This window comes from Thermobia domestica, chromosome 2 (assembly GCF_964235325.1).
Source record: "Thermobia domestica chromosome 2, izTheDome1.hap1.1, whole genome shotgun sequence".
NCBI classification, from domain to species: domain Eukaryota; kingdom Metazoa; phylum Arthropoda; class Insecta; order Zygentoma; family Lepismatidae; genus Thermobia; species Thermobia domestica.
The window spans coordinates 18,329,698-18,348,568 of record NC_137455.1 but is presented as its reverse complement, the minus strand read 5'-3'; the positions used below and the strand labels follow the sequence as shown (position 1 = coordinate 18,348,568).

At 36.3% G+C, this 18,871-nt stretch overlaps 1 protein-coding gene across 1 annotated transcript in view; it reads left to right on the top strand.

The window, feature by feature from the left end:
- Positions 1-18,338: 18,338 nt before the first annotated feature.
- LOC145670990 (centrosomal protein of 104 kDa) overlaps positions 18,339-18,871 on the top strand; it is a 279,449-nt gene continuing 278,916 nt past the window's right edge. Inside the window, exon 1 of the mRNA XM_081739624.1 lies at positions 18,339-18,746. The gene's annotated coding sequence lies outside the window, so the exon portion shown is untranslated. The remainder of the gene's footprint in view (positions 18,747-18,871) is intronic.

The following is an 18,871-nucleotide window of genomic DNA, read 5'->3' as shown; positions in this document are numbered from 1 at the left end:
GTTACATTTTAAATATTGGAATGGGATATTTGTTCACTACGAACTCGATGTATGTTCCCTGCACTTTACACACACACACACAGACAGACAGACAGACAGAGAGAGAGAGAGAGAGAATGAGAGAGAGAGTGAGAAACACTGTATATTTTTACTTCCCAACTTGAAATATTAGAAAATTTTCTGGTTTCCGAAGGCTAATTGGAAAATGATAATTTATTGCTGTCTAACTTTCCTCAACAAGGATTGAATTTTATAGCTGAATGGTCAGTTACATATAGTGAAAAATTTTCCACCAAACATAACTATACATAGTATCCAAAATTGTCCGGATTATGAAAAGTTTTTTCCACTTGTTTCTACATCGTGATGAAAATTTTCCGATTTATGAAAATTCCTTTCGCTTGTTTCTACAGAGCAATAAAACTTTCAGATTCACAAAAAGTTGTTTTACTTTTTGCTTCAAAATGAAGAAAATTTTCCAACTCATAAAAAGTTCTTCAATTTTTCCATACAAGACAGGAAATATTTCGATTCATGAAAAAATGTTTCACTTGTTCCTACATAGTAGTGAAAATTGTCTGAGCCATGAAAATTTTCAGATTCTTTAAACGATCTTTCACTTTTTAACATTTCTATACATGAATTAAATCAATTTTATGAATACTGAGGAATTGTTACTTGATCACTGATATTTGTTAAGAACGGAAAATTTTCCGGAAAAATATAGAAGAAAATTTTCCACCTCACATCACGGCTAAACAACGATGTACGAATACGTGGAATATGTTTTTATGAATCGGAAAATTTTCCGGAAAATTTTCATCACTGCAGGGATGCCCTAAGGGCATGTGATTTTTCAGAGTAATATAATTTTTCATCCAAAATGTTATAATCGAACTTTAATTATACTATAATGGCGGATTTAAAACCGTAAATGGAATTAAACTTAGTATACAGAGCAAGTTATTATGATTCTGTTACAATCAAATCTTCTGGTCTTCTCTATTAGTTTTCTTTGAGGAGATGGTAAATGAAGGGGTGAAGGGGGTTTGCAACCAAGCATTTGGGGATGAGCACCGTTTATTTGTAGTGATTTATAGTGAAATTTATCCTTCAAAGGCTAGGTTCGAATGCGTATTGTATGGAGGCATCACCTTTATGGAGAATATTCTATGTACAGTGTGGCTGAAAACCTACCTAGCAAGATTAAAGCTGAATTGGATAGCCACAAAGAAGCATGGTCAGTTCAAACTAGGCTGATTACAACACATGGAAACAGACATTTATAGCGCAACACGTTTGATGTGTTTGTCAATCACCTCGACGATTTTACAAAATTAGATTCCAAAATTGGACACCACTTTCGTGAGAATTTCGAGAGGAATGACCAAAATATTTCCCTCTTATAAGTAATACTTGAATGACAGGAAACAACTTGTTCTTAAGTAGAGATGTCTGACTTTACCTTTGGGATGGCACATTATTCTTCAGGAACAATAAGCCACACCTTACAGTTACACGTTTCGGGTGAAAAGTTGAAGAAAAAGCTATACGAGGATTTTTTTTTTAATTCCCATATGACCTGCTGATTCAGAAAACCATGTAGTCGAAAATGGGCCTGATCTGAAAACCAGATAACACACAGTTCTTCCTCCTGGAGCTTGGCAACCATTGTCTGTCCTACAAAATGGGCTAGGTAAAATGAAAACTAATAATAAAATTTTAGGAATAATTTAAAGGGAAAAGAACAATTATGAAGATAATAATAATAAGTATTGTGTTATCACTATAAAAAAAAATTAAAAACTTCCATTCCTAGAATTCTCATATAATCACTTCATCTTGAATTATAATTGCTCTCTAATCTCCAGTAATTATAGTCTTCTTCTGCTCTTCCCTCTCTTATCTGCTACCACAAGTTCTATCACATCTATAAGCAAACAATTTCTTTTCAACTAATCTTCTATCTAGTTTCTTTTCTTTTTTCTTAAATATATTTCTTGTATTATTCTTATGTTTCCAATCAGGCTTTCTTCCACATTTTTCCGAGGATGAATCAAAGTCATAATGTGAGGTGATACCCTTGGATACTATCTGTTAAGCACATGCTCTGTGCAAGAGTTATATTTTGAATACCAAAGCTCTGGGGGTGATTGGACTACTATGTAGGGGGCTGAAGCTTCATCATAGATCTTTCGATCCACTATAGTCCATCTAAATAATCTTCTCCGTTCCAACGGAGAATATAAAACTTTCTTCAACGAAGTGAAAAAAATGAAATTTTTGAGTTTTACGTCCCACGATTATGCCGGTTAGGCTAAAGAAGACGGTGATGATGAGAGATGAATGAAATGGTGGAATGAAGAAAGTGGGAAAACCCCGAGAAAACCCACGCACACGGTGTTTGTCCACCACAAAGTTCACTTGGCAGGAGCAGGGTTTGAACCCGAGACCCCTAGCACCAGAGGTGAACGCCCTACCACTGAGCCACCGCGGCCCCTTTCTTCAACGAAGTGTATAGATCTGGAAATAACCTTAGAAATATTTTCGATATGTGATACAATAGGAAGATTGCAGTTTATCAATTTTCCTAAACTGAATGGAGTAAGAATAAATTGTATCCTTATATTGCTTCAAGAAGAAAGAGGGAGTATGTGTATTTCACATATATCTTACTTGTTGTTCCCTCGTAAGTTCAAACGAAATGGAATCGGAAGAAGTATCAAATTGTTGACCTGTGTGTATGAAGTATTTTTGTGGTTGTGTGTTCACATAGAAACAGAATTGGCGCTAGAAATTTTGAAAAATGTAACTGCAGTAAACTGCGTATTTTTTCACAATTGACTGTACTATAACTTCATTTCTAGAACTTGTATAAAACCTCAATATAACTCGATTAGAAGTTTCGTGTTTTCATTTTTTCTTAAAAAAAAACACACACATGTATCATTCATTTACTTTGGTATTGAGGATGATGGAGCCCATCATTACAGAAGGATATCTCAAACAGTTCTTGTAATTTTTTGTATAAGTGAAACCTTTGTATTCGCAGGGTTTATATGTTATTTCTTGCGCAAATGGATGTAAAGGTCAGCAGGAACACAAAATATTAAACGATGTAACACTTAACTATAGTATTTAGTTTGCAGTTCAATAAACTGTGATCACATTATTGGGCTAATATATTGATAGAAAAAAAAATAGTCTTGCCTACCCCTCTCGTTAAACTAATATAAAGAGAGTAGTATTGTGAATCTAATATTTGTTTATTATTTCATTTATTTTCCACTAATATTAGTTTGTTCTATTCTATAACGTTAATTCTATATTATCACATATAATAATATATAGTTAATTAACGCATGCTGGGAGGGGTCCACCGGCTCCAGATCTCCCAAAAATTTCCAAACTTGACTAACATTTGTAGACTTTTCTAACGAACTATACTTTTTTAACAGAGAAATGATTGATATAGGCTAAATATTTTATTTTACGTCTCATCATGTACTCTTTCTTTTGTTATAAAAATAATCGTTCTATCATTTTTGTTCAAAATATATAGGTGACAGTCATTAACTACTTATCGTCTTTTCAGGTGCAGAATAAGACAGGTTCGATATTACATAGACGTATTGGATCCCACAAAATACTTTGGGCCCCTCCCGGCAAACATTTCTGGATGTAGAATTGGCAATGCTGTTTGTTTTGACGTTCTTTAACTTTTGGCTTCTGTTACATGCTGATCTTACATCTGGTGGGTTTCAAAGTTTGCTTTCCAGAGCAAAGTTTGCATTAATAAGCATTGTTTCGCCTTGTGTGGAAGTATATTGTGTTCATCGTGCATTGTTTACAACCAAGACGAATGATTTGGAATGCAGTTTTTTCTTTTACGCACGTGTGTGGGTTGGTGTATATGTGACATTCGCGATTCATATACCTCTTTTGTATCAGCTGTCTTTTCTGAATCAGCTGTTTTGGATTTTAGTTATTAGATTTACTTGCATTGTGTGTGCTCTAATTCTGTAAATAACCTACAAGTTCTGAATGAATTTTATGCCATGATTTCTGTAAGTAACTTACAAAAAAAGCAATTTGCCCAGCTCTCCACTGAGGAAAACTTGCAATTAAAACTTATACAAAACAAGCGAAGGGAAGTTCAGAAGAGCGTTCGAAAAAAAATACAGTTTAAATTCTCAGGACATCTTATGGCAGCAATGTTGTTTGCGTTAGATATATGTCCACAATTTGTTTTAAATTTTTCTAGATAAACTCTGAATAAAGTGTGTTCAATTTACATTTTTTATAACACTTATCTATGCCACTAATTGAATATTCCAAGAAAGGTTATCACCATTGGCTATGCTTTCCATCTAAAAAGACGTCATAGTGGGAGTACCAGAGTTCAACAAGCATGTATTAGACAAATTTACTCCAATCAAAGAGAGGAGAATGGACTTACTAATTAAATAAGGTGACTAATCGGATAAAATGTTCTGCAATATTATTTATTTTTAAAATCACAATTTTATTTAATTTCTCATGTCACATAGCATTTGCATCTAAAGTTATACTGATTAGTCAATTAGTCTAGTTTATATCTTCTGTCTCCGATCATTCGTACTGCAACACCCGAAACCGCAATCCACCGGCCGCCACTGGGTTCTGAGAGCAGTTCTTAAATTCAAGAAAACAATGATACCGGTTTCGGGACCGGTCCTAACTTTATCATGGTTTCTCGGTTCTGGAACAAACAGAGCGGTTCTTTTTCCATCCCTGACAATAACACAATACAATTACTGGCAAAACAACTACTGGAATCAAATATGTAATTTTTTTTTGTATGTATCGACTTTTGTAAATACGTGGTATGTCCTATCTTACTGATTTTATACATATTTAAAACATTATGAATGTGGTTTGCACGATAAAATTCCTTTTTTTCATACATCAGCTCATCTTGCACGAAATAACGTTAATGCCAACAAACTCAGGATATATGGCACGCAGCGGGTGAAATCCAACGTCATTTGAGAGCTTACAATTGAAACTAGTAGATGTGCAGTGTTGAAATTTTTATAATCTGATATTGCCCCGTGAAGATGAGTGAACTTTTCACAATGCTGCGCTACATTTGACATTTTCAATTCAATAAAGGTACAAATGCTGCATATACTCCTGAAGAAATTTGTGCTATTTATGAGGAAGATACGTCATCAAAACCAACAACGATAAGATGGTTCAGTTACTTTTGTTCTGAACATTTCGATGTCCGGTAGACTCTTCGCAGTAGAAGACCAACCACAGCAAAAGTCGAGAAAGATTGGCAAGTAAGCAGTCATAACATCGCCAAAGACCTACACATCAATTGCCAGTTTTAAACCATTTGGAGAAAGCTTGCTACAAAAGAAGAAGCTCGACATTTGAGTGCCACATGGATTGACTCAAAAATATTTGCTCGATCGAATTTCTATTTGCGAATCTCTACTGAAACGTAACGAACTGGAGACACTTCTAAAGCGGTTGTTCACGAGTGATCAAAAGTGTATGACATACGACAAGAATGAGCGAAAAAGATCGTGGTCGAAGCGAATAGATGTCCATAATCTGGGTAACAGCCAACAATGATGCCTAGGAAGGCTATGTGGTGCGTTTGGTGGAATTGTAATGACATCATTCATCGCGAGTTCCTGCCGTCGCGCAGAAGGATAAACTCGAATATGTACTGATGGCAATTAGCGCGGCAATCCAAAAGAAGCTTCTGGAACAGGTAGACAAAAAGAGTGCTAAATACCAAGCTGACTACGCCAGATCGCATATATTTAGATGACCCGTCAGATATTGGGAGAACTTTGCTGGAAAGTTTTAGTACATCCATCGTGTAACCTCGACCTAGCACCGTTATACTGTAATTTGTTTCAGTCTCTGAAGAGCATTCTGAATGATGTTAAATTAATTTCAAAGGAGGGTTATGGTTATCATTTGTCACATTTTGTGTTCTAAACCACAGAAGTTCTATAGCGATAGAATTATGGAGTTGCTAGAAAAATGGCAGAATGTCATTGAACAAAATGGCGCATTTGTGGTTTATAATGTCATTTCAAATCATAATAACTGTACTCTCAGCTTTGACCCCCATAGACTCATTACTTTTTGAACAACCTGATATTTTTATCGATGTACCCGTGGTGCCCGTTTCTCAACTCTTACATGTTAACAAGTGATATTTACAAATCGCTATGAAATAAAATCACTTTAACGGAACTAAACATCATTTACAACACTACTAGTTTGTTACTTACAATTTGTTGTGTGCAATTGTGATTTCATGATAATTTACGTACAATTGTGTTTCTTCTATCAGTTCTACACTAGTAGCTATTACAAGTACATTTAGTAGCTGGTTGGAGTTTAACATCCTATTTCAGTACTGGGTTCATATGAGACGTGGACCTACAGCTGGAATCGAACCACTGCAATGCGTTCAAATTCCCGGGAATCAAATCCAGGACCCCGTGCACCGATGACGCGCGCGCGCTAGCCACTAGACCCGGAAATACACTGTACAATAAACAAAATTGCAAAAGGAAAAGAAAGTTGCGTCTCAGATTCGTAGTTAGAGGGAGGCCAGAGAGCTCTAGCTACCTTGCGACCAATTTCAGCCGCCTGAAACTTCCAGCTCTTTGATGGTATGTAAGATAAACTCTAGGTACCCCTCCACACATACATTAAAAGAAAAAAAAAAAACTCCTCGGACCCTAGCTCTGCTGAATCTAAAATTCAAATGTTGGAATAGTCTAAAATTTTGATAAGTAGATGCTTTTATTTTGTCTCATAGCAATCTCCGATGCAGGTTCTTTGTTTCTCGACTGAAAAAGTCCCAAAAGGCTTGTATTTGTAAAGTTTAAGTTCCCTCCATCTCTAAAGTAGTTTTCTTCTTGTAATTGGCGTGTTAAAAAAAAAAAAGCGTATTTTGTTTTATTGAAAGGTCTACAACCCATTACGAGAGCCTGTGATTTCGCGACCACGAGACTGCTCTTCATAATGCATTGCTATTGATCCAAAGTGCACTGAGGTAATGTACCTCAAATAAAGAGCAGAGTAGCCATCTGCCTAGCGAAAAACTTCCACTAAAATATTAACTTCATTTCTAGAGGAAATGTATTGTCTAAGAGAAACAAGCCGTGCGTGGGAAGAAATACACTATTTAGATATTTATTTGAATTTGAGTTAACGAGTTCTCTGGTAATTCTGCATTAGTTAGTTTTACCTTGCTTGACGAAAGGAAGAAGTTTCTGGTTTTAGGCATCTTAAAAATAAAATGAAATAAAATCTTTCATTTTTGTATCCCACTAGGAAACAGCCTAAGGAAACAGCCTAAGGTAACAGCCTAGGAAACAGCCTAGGAAACAGCCTAGGAAACAGCCTAAGGAAACAGCCTAGGAAACAGCCTAGGAAACAGCCTAAGGAAACAGCCTAGGAAACAGCCTAAGTAAACAGCCTAAGGAAACAGCCTAGGAAACAGCCTAGGAAACAGCCCAAGGAAACAGCCTAAGGAAACAGCCTAGGAAACAGCCTAAGGAAACAGTCCTAGTAACAAGAAAGCTTTCGGCCAGTTGGAGCGTGCTTGGCTTTCAACTTTCTACGCTTGCACTTGAAGCGCATGCTTTCATACAATCTGTCTTTTGTTGTACTTACAAGCGATGTTGTACTTGATTGGGAAACGTGCAAGCATGTCGCAAACTGGATTTCAGTAGCGAAGTTACATGAGGGTAACTGTTCGCAGAGCTTCATAGAATCACTGGTCATTCATTGGCTATTGACTTGACTTGACTTGTAAAATGCTTGCGTCAAGCTTGAATGGAATACTGAATGCAAGATTACCCCATGCAACTTCGTTACTGGAATCCAGCTTGCAGCATGCTTGCAAGTTTTCCAATCAAGCTGGATGCAAGTTTGGCCGACTTGCTATTCAAGCTTACAGCAAGCGGTTTGCAAGTTCTCTCTGCTACTAGGAAGATGGTTAATGTAAGTGGATGGTTATGGAAGAATTATGTTGTCCATCAGAAATTGACACCACCTGGTACCGAATCAGGGAACTCTCGCATCAGAGATGAGCGCTGTACCACCGAGTCACCATATGCATCTGATTAAGGTTGGTTTAACGGGACAAGTTTTGCCGATAGAAGTCACTACAGTCTTCATATCTCTCTCATGTATTTTTCTACCTTTCACGAAAATTCACGATTTCTCTTACACATTTCAACCTAGAGAGTTAAAAATTTTTAGTGAAGAAACTTCATAACCTATCGAAGGCAAAAATCCGTGCCAATTTTTTTTATATAGAATTTTCTTCATTGTTGAAATGGCTTGATTCTTGAAATAGATATCCACACCTTTAACAATGGAACTGTTTCAACAATGAAGAAAATTCTAAATAAAAAATCGGCACGGATTATTGCTTTCGATAGGTTATGAAGTTCCTTCTCTAAAAATTTGAAGTCTCTAGGTTGAAATTTGTAAGAGAAATTGTAAATTTTCGTGAAAAGTAAAAAAATACTTGAGAGATACGAAGACTGTGGTGACATCTATCAGGAAAACTTGTCCCTTTACACCAACCTTAAGTTTCAATCCCAGTTCCTAAAATTGCTAAGGAAGTTATAGAGAAGATGACTCGCAGCATGGACTAAGTAAGCACTTAATATGTAAATTTCCAGACTTCATTACCTTTCCTAGGCTATGAGTTCATGCTAAATTTATTTAGAAGATATTCAGCTTATATTTTAAAAATTTTCAGCACCAATCTTCAAAAAGGGCCGGATCCAGGATTGTCTGAGGGAGTGCACCAATAACTACCAAAATAACCAATCATACTGAAACTCTTCAAAGTGACATGTGACAATACAGAGTGGCCCAAAAGTCTTTACCCCTGATAACGCTGATACAAAGAACGGAGAAAAATATTTTAAAGAGGGACGCAAGTGTTATGCAGAAAAAAAAATGTTCTCTCCTCTTGGTTTCTGTTTTCTTCCCTACTTAACAAATGTTATATTGCTTTGCTTGGTGAATCCTTTTTCTTCAACCTTCAGAAAATCAACATAAACTATTGCTTTTGCAAAGCTCTGCTTTCTTTTAAGCCCCACCCGGAAACATGATGGCAGAAAGTTTCGGAAAGTGTTGCTATTTTCACTGCTAGCTTTTCATTTTAGATAGTATATATATGCAATTGTACGGGGGGATACACGTACACGGGGGGGAGAGCTTTGCACCCTCTAAATAATCCGGCCCCATATATATATATATATATATATATATATATATATATATATATATATATATATATATATATATATATATATATATATATATATATATATATATATGTGTGTGTGTGGAAACAACCTAATAAATGATAAACGCTGCAAAATACAATTGAAGTAGGACTGTAAGTCTACTGAATTGGAATGTGAGAAAATGTTTGAGGACGCGCGATGACGTTCGCCATATTGAAGTCCACTATCTGAAATTTTACTCAATTGTCTTAAATGGAAACCATAACATGTGATATAATGTGATAGTATGTAGTGTTGTGTAATTTATTTTCCATTTGCCAGTCGCTTCGTCTCTTTTTGAACTTTCTCAATACTTAGCTTTAAAAAGACCCTTCATTTCTATTCTCATTCTCTATTGTAAATCAACGACCAACTTTCACGTCCATTAAATACAATGGACGGAACTATAGTATATTTGATTTTTACTTTTAATTTCTTCAATATTGGCAGAGACGATAAAGTGTCCTGTTGGGAATAGGAATATTAAAGTCTGTCTTTAATGTATACGGTTATTACAAATGATTGGAGCAGTGAACTAGAGTAACCCATAAGATTCATGAAATTTCTTGCCTCGTCTCGTCTCGTCTTGAATTAGAAAATGTGCTTCTCATCTCGACTTTCGTCCCCTGGTCAATACTAGTGCCAAGTAGTTAACACGCGTGCCTTCGTGTACTTTGGCCTGGGTTCGACTTTCGGTGGAGTACCTAGCTTGAATCTAAGCTATGGTTCGGATCCCACTTTAAGCAGTATTTCCCATCTCATACATACTATTTATTACCCACGATACAATACGATATGAGAGAAATAATGTTTTCTCGTCTTGCTCCGTCTCAATTCTCAAAGAATTCTTTTTCATATCTCGTCTCGAAAAGCGTTTTCCGTTTCGGAAATGAGACGAGTATTGTAATGTTTCTTGTCTCGTCTCGAATTTGAAAAAGTACTTCTCGTCTCGTGAGTAACACCATTCATACAGCCTCGATGCCCTAATTGGATACCAAATACAATCAATCTATTATTTTTATTATCAAATATATTATTGTCATGGAATCATACTTGTTGTGGATTGAAATTGAAATTTTTTTTACTACAAAAGAACAAATTCATTGTCTCACCCACTTACGAAGCACCAGGGAACACGGTGGTTCAGAGGTAGAGCGTAGATCACTCACTTCTAGTCGAGGGGTCACTGATTCGATCCCAGGCTACGTAAATTGGTGATGGACAACATCGTGTGTCTCATTTCGGGTGGGAGCTCATGTGGTTGGCATCCTATAAGCTCACTTATCACAAATTGTGGACTGGTAAACTTTGGCCCACCCGGCTTAGCTACAGAGCTGAGCCCACCATCAAAATTTAAAATTTATAGTAGTAGTTTCACTTGTAGCAAACAAGTATCTTTCCAAAGTTATTTGAATCAATCATTTGAGAAACACCTCATGTCCATTTTTGGCCAAAATTGAGTTAGACATATTAAATTGTTGGTGAAGGCTAGACAAATGCAATACGCATAAAACAACTGATCTCCACTTAGTAACCATGGTGATGGCGCATTAGAAAATATCAATTCCTTTGAGAAACACCTCATCTCCTGGAAATGTGTTGTTTCTCAAATGACTTACAAAAAATGTGGCTAGTGGCAGCACTGCTTTTCTTATTCTATTTTAATGTGGCTGGTTCCAGCACTGTGTTTTGTAATTCTATTTTAATCCAAACAACTTATGTTGCACTCTGCTGCTATTCAGGACAAGTTCCTGGTGGAAATAGTACAAAGTGAAAAAGTAAAGGATTTTAAATCATGGTGTGGTCAATTTTATTAAAAAAAATGTAATATCTACGGAGACTTAAGCAAGGAACATCCCAAGGGAAAACACAATAAAATTCAAGATTTCATCTTTTATGGAGTTTCATTACTCTAATAAACATGTACGCCAAGTTAAAGTAAAAAACTTTATTAGTGGACTCAATGAACAAACTTTTGACTTGAAAAAATCGGGAACTAGTTTACCAGAGCTTCCAAAAATCAGTGCCTGCCCGCAAAAATGTGTACCTATCAATACAAACAAAATCAATGACCTAAAGAAAGTCGAAGCCTATATACCTGCAGACATTGTTGGTGAATTTTATTCAAAAATTTATGGCCGGCAAACTATCGATATGGATGACATTGAACTGTTTTAAGAAACAATGTTTGGAAAATGTGTATATATTATTTCAAAAAGAAAATACTGATTTTTATTAATAATTTGAATTGCTTTACCTTTTATTTGATACCTGATAACATATCGTTTAGTTATTCATTTGAGAAACAACACATCTACAACAACGTTTATATATATATATATATTTTTTTTTTTAAATATCAAAAGAAAAATAATAAAGTTTTATTTTGGTAGAAATAGCTTACCAAAGCCCTGTAGAAACATACCAAAAAATTCAAAAAATATATGATGTTAAATTATGGACCAGCTGGGTTTTCTTTGATTTCCCGAAAGTTTACTTTTTTGGATATGAGGTGTTTCTCAAATGACCGATTCATTTAAGTATTATTATAATTTTTATTCCTAAACGTAAGTTAACAATGTTCTGTAGTAGCTCAAAACAAATTAAATTTAACACTAAATTTATCGATTGTTTTCCAACCTTGATTGACAGGCTGCCTATTCTTGGGTAATCTCGAGATCCTGAGCAAAATTGAAACCTTACTTTCGGAAGAAACATAAGTTTATATTTACTTTTCCTGCGACAGTGCATATATTTGGTGCATTTCTTCATAGCTGAGGCACATTAAGGACAGCGAACTTAACCAGAAATTTGCGTGCAAAAATTCTACTGCTATATTTGCTATATCAGTGCAGCAATATTCACACTTTACAGACATCACTGTGCTTTTACGTTCTAAAACATTTTTTTTTCTATTACAATGGATTACTACAATTTGGTGATAAAGCAAATAAAGGATACAGAGCGAAAGCAACCAATCTTAATTTTTGAGTCGAATTTTAGATTGTGATAGAACGCCAGTCTAGGGATCGATTACTACATTGTAAGACATTGAAAAATTCTAAAAACATTGTTAATATACTAAAAACCAGGTTCGAGGAACACATGACTGGGATATGTTCCGTCGGCCGAAATTCGACTGCATTTTCATGACAGATACTTGTCAGTACGCTCATAATGGGGTCATTTATTTACACAATTTGTGAGCATAATTAAAAGTAAGTAGTACATAAACTTGACAAAGTCAGAGAAAAATACTAGGGAAGAATTAGGGAACGAAATCAAAATTTATAACGTATATTATAGATTTTCAACAATTTATATAAAAAGTTACTTTTCATCGAAGAGCATATGTGTGATCAGTGGCGTATTTAGGGGGGTCTTCCGGGCTTAAGCCTCCCCCGAAATCTTACTTACTATAGTAAAGTATATTAAATATCTTGCAGAATTTTCACATTTTCAGGCAAAGCCCCCCCGTAAGTTAGCAAAGCCCCTTCCGAAACACAATCGTAAATACGCCACTGTGTGTGATAAAAAGAATACATTCAATGCAAATTAATGTCTTACATTTAGAAACAGGGAAATTATTTACAGATATTATTTCGTAACCTGACAAAACATAAAGTCCAGGGATGTCTTAAAGCATGACATCATTTTTTGTAAATAGGCAGGTTTTGAGCTATTGTTTTCCAAAACGACATAACAAAACCACAGCAATCAGAATTATAACTTCGCGAAGATTTGTTACAGTTATCGAAAATGAGCTGAAATACATGTATATACGTTGGCCTATTTTCTTTCGATAACAATTGCTAAGGAAATCACGAAAATCTGTCACAATACGAGTCTCTGTCGTCGAGACAAGGTTTCACCATCTTCAGACCACGTTCTAGTTATTGGAAGGATCGGTATAGAGCAGGGGCGCCCGAAGAAAATTTTCTAGGGAAGCTATATTACGTCTGGTATTACGGGTATTTAATATACGTAGTTTGCTATATTACGTATGCATTTTCGTGAGCCAGATGGGGACCCGGGCCCCACCTTGCTCTCCCCTTCGGGCGCCCATGGTATAGAGTCATTAGAGATGCAAGGACAATAAATAATGAAATTATTTATACAAGTAAGAGATTAAAGTAATTAAGAGAATACACAATTGTCATACCGATCACTTATACTGACCACATACACATCTCAATTAATGACTAATTACACTCTCTATTGATGTAAACATCAATTTTCTTTTCAAACTCGCATGTTTTCTTGCTCATATACACCAATATAAGGGTGAAAAATACTAACTTATATATTATTCAACTCAGTGAAAATAGTGAAACATTTCAATATGTCATATACCTATATAAGTGATGCCACATATGTATGAGTTATATTTTTTGCGATTTTTTAACCATCCTCTTAACCTATATTGAGTGGTGTCATTTCAGAATTGGCACTTCTTAAAGGTCTTCACTACAGCGAAATTAAACTACCGCTAATTTTATTGTTTTTCTGTAATGTCTTCAAAACAAATAAAAATATTCGAAAAGCAGAAACGTAGTGAACTAGACAATAGGATTTTGCATGTGATACCGTTATCACAACTCATCTATCTGCTTTCGATTTGCAACTGTAGATAGATTTAGCATTTTTTTGTGGATTCTGTAAATAGCTGCATACCAAAAGCAAATAGGTGAATTGTGGTAAAGGTATCACATTGAAAATCGTATTGTCTAGTTCACTACCTTTTTTGCTTTTCAAATATTTTTATTTGTTTTGAAGGTATTACAGAAAAACTCTAAAATTAGCGGAGGGGGCGCGGTGGCTCAGTGGTAGAGCGTTCACCTATGGTGCTTGGGGTCGCTGGTTCGATCCCAGCTCCTGCCGTGTGGACTTTGTGGTGGACAAACACCGTGCTCGTGGGTTTTCTCTGGGTTCTCCCGTTTCCTCCCACTTTCTTCATTCCACCATTTCACTCCTTTCTCATAATCACAGTCTCCTTTAGCTTAACCGGCATAACCGTGGAACGTAAAACTCAAAGATTTCATTTCATTTCATTTTCTAAAATTAGCGGGAGCTTAATTTCGCTGTAGTGAAGACCCTTAATCTCCATCTGTGTACTAAATTTCAGGTCGATTGGCTAAATACTTTTTGCTGAAGTGAAGTTACGTTTGCTGTTCCCTGGAAATATTTTCATTACAGACGAACCAATGTCTTACATAAAAGCTTCATTCGAAATAAACGGAGAATTCACTTGCTGAATTGAGGTGTCAATGACCATTTTGAAAACATTTATTTCTAATGATATTGGTTACCAAAACTTAAATATTTCTTGCTTCGTTGCTGAAAGTTTCACCAAGTTGTAAGAGTGATTTAGGTATTCTATTAGCTTGGAGAAAATTGTCGATTTCAACACTTTAATTTTCTTTCGTGTACATGCTTCCGTAACAAAATTTCAAGCAGAAGGTGTACAACTATATTTAGGTAGGAAAGAAGAATAAAATTAAACACTTCGACAACCCAAAGCAAATTAACACGACTTGTATTTTGGAAACAACTAATGATGGTATTGTAATTTCGTTGTCTGCATGGACACGTCCTTACCACCCTTTATATATATATATTAGTATCCTGTTTCTACGACAAATTATAATGCAAATTTAGTGTTTCATCGCAATATTAAAGCACAATTCACAGGACAGAAACAAAGTACAAATCTAAAAAGTTGTAAAAACATTAAAATTAGAGAACATTAAAATTAGGCGATAAACCAAATTTGAAGATAACTAGTAGGTAAAAGAAAAATACATTGGATGCATATATAGTAATTGTGTGTGTTATTTTGTGTGTAGTCTGTCTTTTTAATTAAAAGAAAAACAAGATAGTACAAAATAAAAATAACATAATCAAATTAAAAGCACAATCTATATTGAAGTTAAGGTGCCAGGCTGACAAAAATGTAACCAGTCCGGCCTTGCTTCTCACATAGTCCCGGTAATAAATGGAACGTTAAACTCAAATTAACAACAGGGGGCGCGGTGGAACAGTGGTAGAGCGTTCACCTTCGGTGATTGGGGTCCCTGGTTCGATCCCAGCTCGCGCCGTGTGAAATTTGTGGTGGACAAACACCGTGCTCGTAGGTTTTCTCGGGGTTCTCCCACTTTCTTCATTCCACCACTTCGTTCGTTTCTCATCATCACCATTTCCTTTAGCCTAACTGGCATAAGCGTGTGACGTAAAATTTAAAGATTTCAATTTAATAACAACATGTCTTCATAAATAATACTTTCCAAAGAACCGCAAACTAGTCACCTATTTCCATTTGCCTTCCCGTGCTTATATATTTCATAGGGACTGATTCTATTAACATTCTTCTATCACCTTAACTTATTTTGATCTAATATTTTCTTCATCTTTTCCTCAAGCTTTCTGATTCTTTTTAAATTTTCCGTTTAGATTTCTTAACAAGTGTTCCGTTTGCATGGGTTTCCTCAGGGTTCTCCCGTTTCCTCTCACTTTCTTCATTCCACCATTTCATTCATTTCTCATCATCACCGTCTCCTTTAGCCTAGCCGGCATAACCGTGGGGCGTAAAACTCAAAGATTTCATTTAATTTATTTTCTTAACAAGTGTCATTCGTTTGCAAAACGTGTTCACTGGCAATACGAGTGAAGTAATAAAGTGTGAGGTTAGTACAGTGCTCCATTATTCATGTATTCTATCGCTTCTACAAGAATTATGCTACACGAGCAATAAAGGCTATTTTACATTTTACCGAGAACAGGAGCGTCCGCAGGGTTTCTTTAAGGGAAGGGGCAAAAGACCCACACGCAAACAGCACAGTCGCGAACTCGCACACGCACCTTGATACAAGTGTACACAATCAGGGGCGTCATTTCAGATTTTGCTTGAGGGGGCAAGAGCACAACCAACATAAGACTTTCACGTTTTGTACTAGTATATTAGTAGACAATCCATTAAAGTATATGTATTCCTCAAACTCTTGGAGGGGGGGATTGCCCCCACCTGTCCCCTGTAAATGACGCCCCTGGTACCGGTACACATAAACTGTTAATACTTCATAATGCGGACATTGCAATTTTATTAACTAAATAAATTAAATAAAAATACTGTTCAGTAATTGTACTATAATTTAGTACTATAGTATTTAACAAAAACATAGATGGCACATTGGCACCAGGGGCGGATCCAGGACCGACTTCTGGGGGGGGGCGATGGGTTGTCATACTGCTACTTTTAAGGGCTCCAAACTTTGGGATGGGTTTTATTTATATATATAAAATAAGAAAGTTTCCTCTTCTGGGGGGGCGATTGCCCCGATCGCCCCCCTGGATCCGCCCCTGATTGGCACAGTGCTAGAGTGCTTACCTCTGTATCTATGGGCCCCTGGTTCGATCCCCGGCCAAGTAAGTTTGTGGTGGATAGCATCGTGTTGGTGGATTTTTTCGGCTACCCCCGTTTCCTCTCACATCATCATTCCACCCATTCTTCCTTCCATTGCCTTAATTCTTCCTTTAGCATAAAGAACATAATCGTGAAACATTACCATAAACTAAAGAGTACTGTAAACGTAGTGTTTCAGTTTAAATATAACATAAATACCATAGTGTGTGAGTAAGAAAATTTAATACATTTTGGCATTTGTTTCGAATAACTTAACCCCTGTCCCAAATCCAGGGGGAAGCAAGTTTCCCCTCTTTTTCCCATTTCTACGGGCGGCCATACTGAGAACAAACTCATTAGAGAAACATGGGAATGAATTAGTTGTTCTAATAAGAATTGTAAAATGAAAATGAAATCTTTGAGTTTTAGGTCCCACGATTATGCCGGTTAGGCTAAAGGAGACGGTGATGATGAAATAATGAAATGGTGGAATGAAGAAAGTGGGAGGAAACGGGAGAACCCTGAGAAAACCCACCACATGGTGTTTGTCCAGCATAAGATTCACCTGGCAAGAGCTCGGATCGAACTACGAACACCAAGAACCAGAGGTGAACGCTCTACCACTGAGCCACCGCGACCCCCTATGGTAAGAATTGTGCACTGGAGTAGCAATAAGTAAATTATGGGGCGTTTACACTTAGTCGATTTGCGTTCGATTCAGTTGAATTGACGTCACTTTCAACTTAATCGACCGTGTAAACGGGACTTCAATTTAATCGCTTGTTGTTCGAAGGCGACTAATCGACCAGCAACTGAATTGAAAGACGTTCTATTTTCTTATGCTATAACACCGCAAATTGTACCAATTACTGCTTGCTTGGACATCTTTAAAATTGCCAGTGATTTCGAATCGACTAGAGGAGAGCGAGTCGACAAGCAGCATTCAATTTCGGTTGAAACAATTGAACACATCCATCGATCTGATTCGGCCTAGGTGCTTCAATTTAGTCGCAAATGCAGTGAGTCGATTTAGCCGTGCGACTAAATCGACCAAGTGTAAACGCCCCATTACTATTATGAGGAACTAAATCAAATAAAGTTTTCATACATCAAGATTGGTTGGATCGTGGTTTAGCGTCCCTTTTAGCAGCGAGGCTATATGAGACGTAGGCCTACAGTTTAATGACCTGAACCACTTGAGCTCCGCCGGGATAGAACCGGGACTTCCGCTCCTAAAACGTTTACGCTAACGATATATCAACGAGAGAGCTCTGTATGCATCAAGAGCTTTACCTATTTTGGTGAAATATACATCTCATAAAAAATAACTTTTTGAATGCGATTGATCCTTTGGGTAATTTGGATCTAATATCGGACAAATTTTATCGATTAGTTTGTAAAGAAACTGGCTACACTGTTTCGAATCCTCATGTAATCTTACATCACAACTGGAATAGACTTAGAACATATTTGCTTGGTAATTTTTTGATGGAGCTGGCAGTGCTGAAGTAACCCTTCGTTGCCTAGCTCAACCCTTCCGCCAGGGTGCAGTAGCGCTGCTGCAAATGCGAGCTACTGCTTGTGCTGCCATCTGAGAGCGAATGTCAGTATCTCGAAACAGTGTCGGAGAGGCCTGTTCACGGGCAGGAACACGTTTGCAACAAATCACTGCAGGCCTAAATGGAAAATCCGTTCTCTAACATAAAATAAATTCGATATCGTTGAATGTCGCGACAGTAGACAAAACTCCGGTGGCACGAGTTTCATTCTAAGCTTACAATCTGTAAGTGGAATTTGTTTGTGAATTACTCTAGTGTTACACAATTTTTTTTAAAAAATAAATTTCCTCCTATTTCTCTCATGTGCTGTGAAATAAGTGAAATTGAAATCGGAAAGCAATTATAGAACATACCGTAAAAAAACAACACATAATATGTGATGAATACGTCTGACGTCAACAATATTTCGACTGGTGTATTAAATTCCTGTTACATTACAAGTAAATCAACATTAATAAGGTAAGTTAACTACATTTGCTTAATACTTCGAATTTAATAGTATTCGATATTTTTTTTCTGTAAGTAAACTGTAAGCGAAGATACTCCTATATATTATTTCTTAGGAATTAACTTTTGAATAGAGA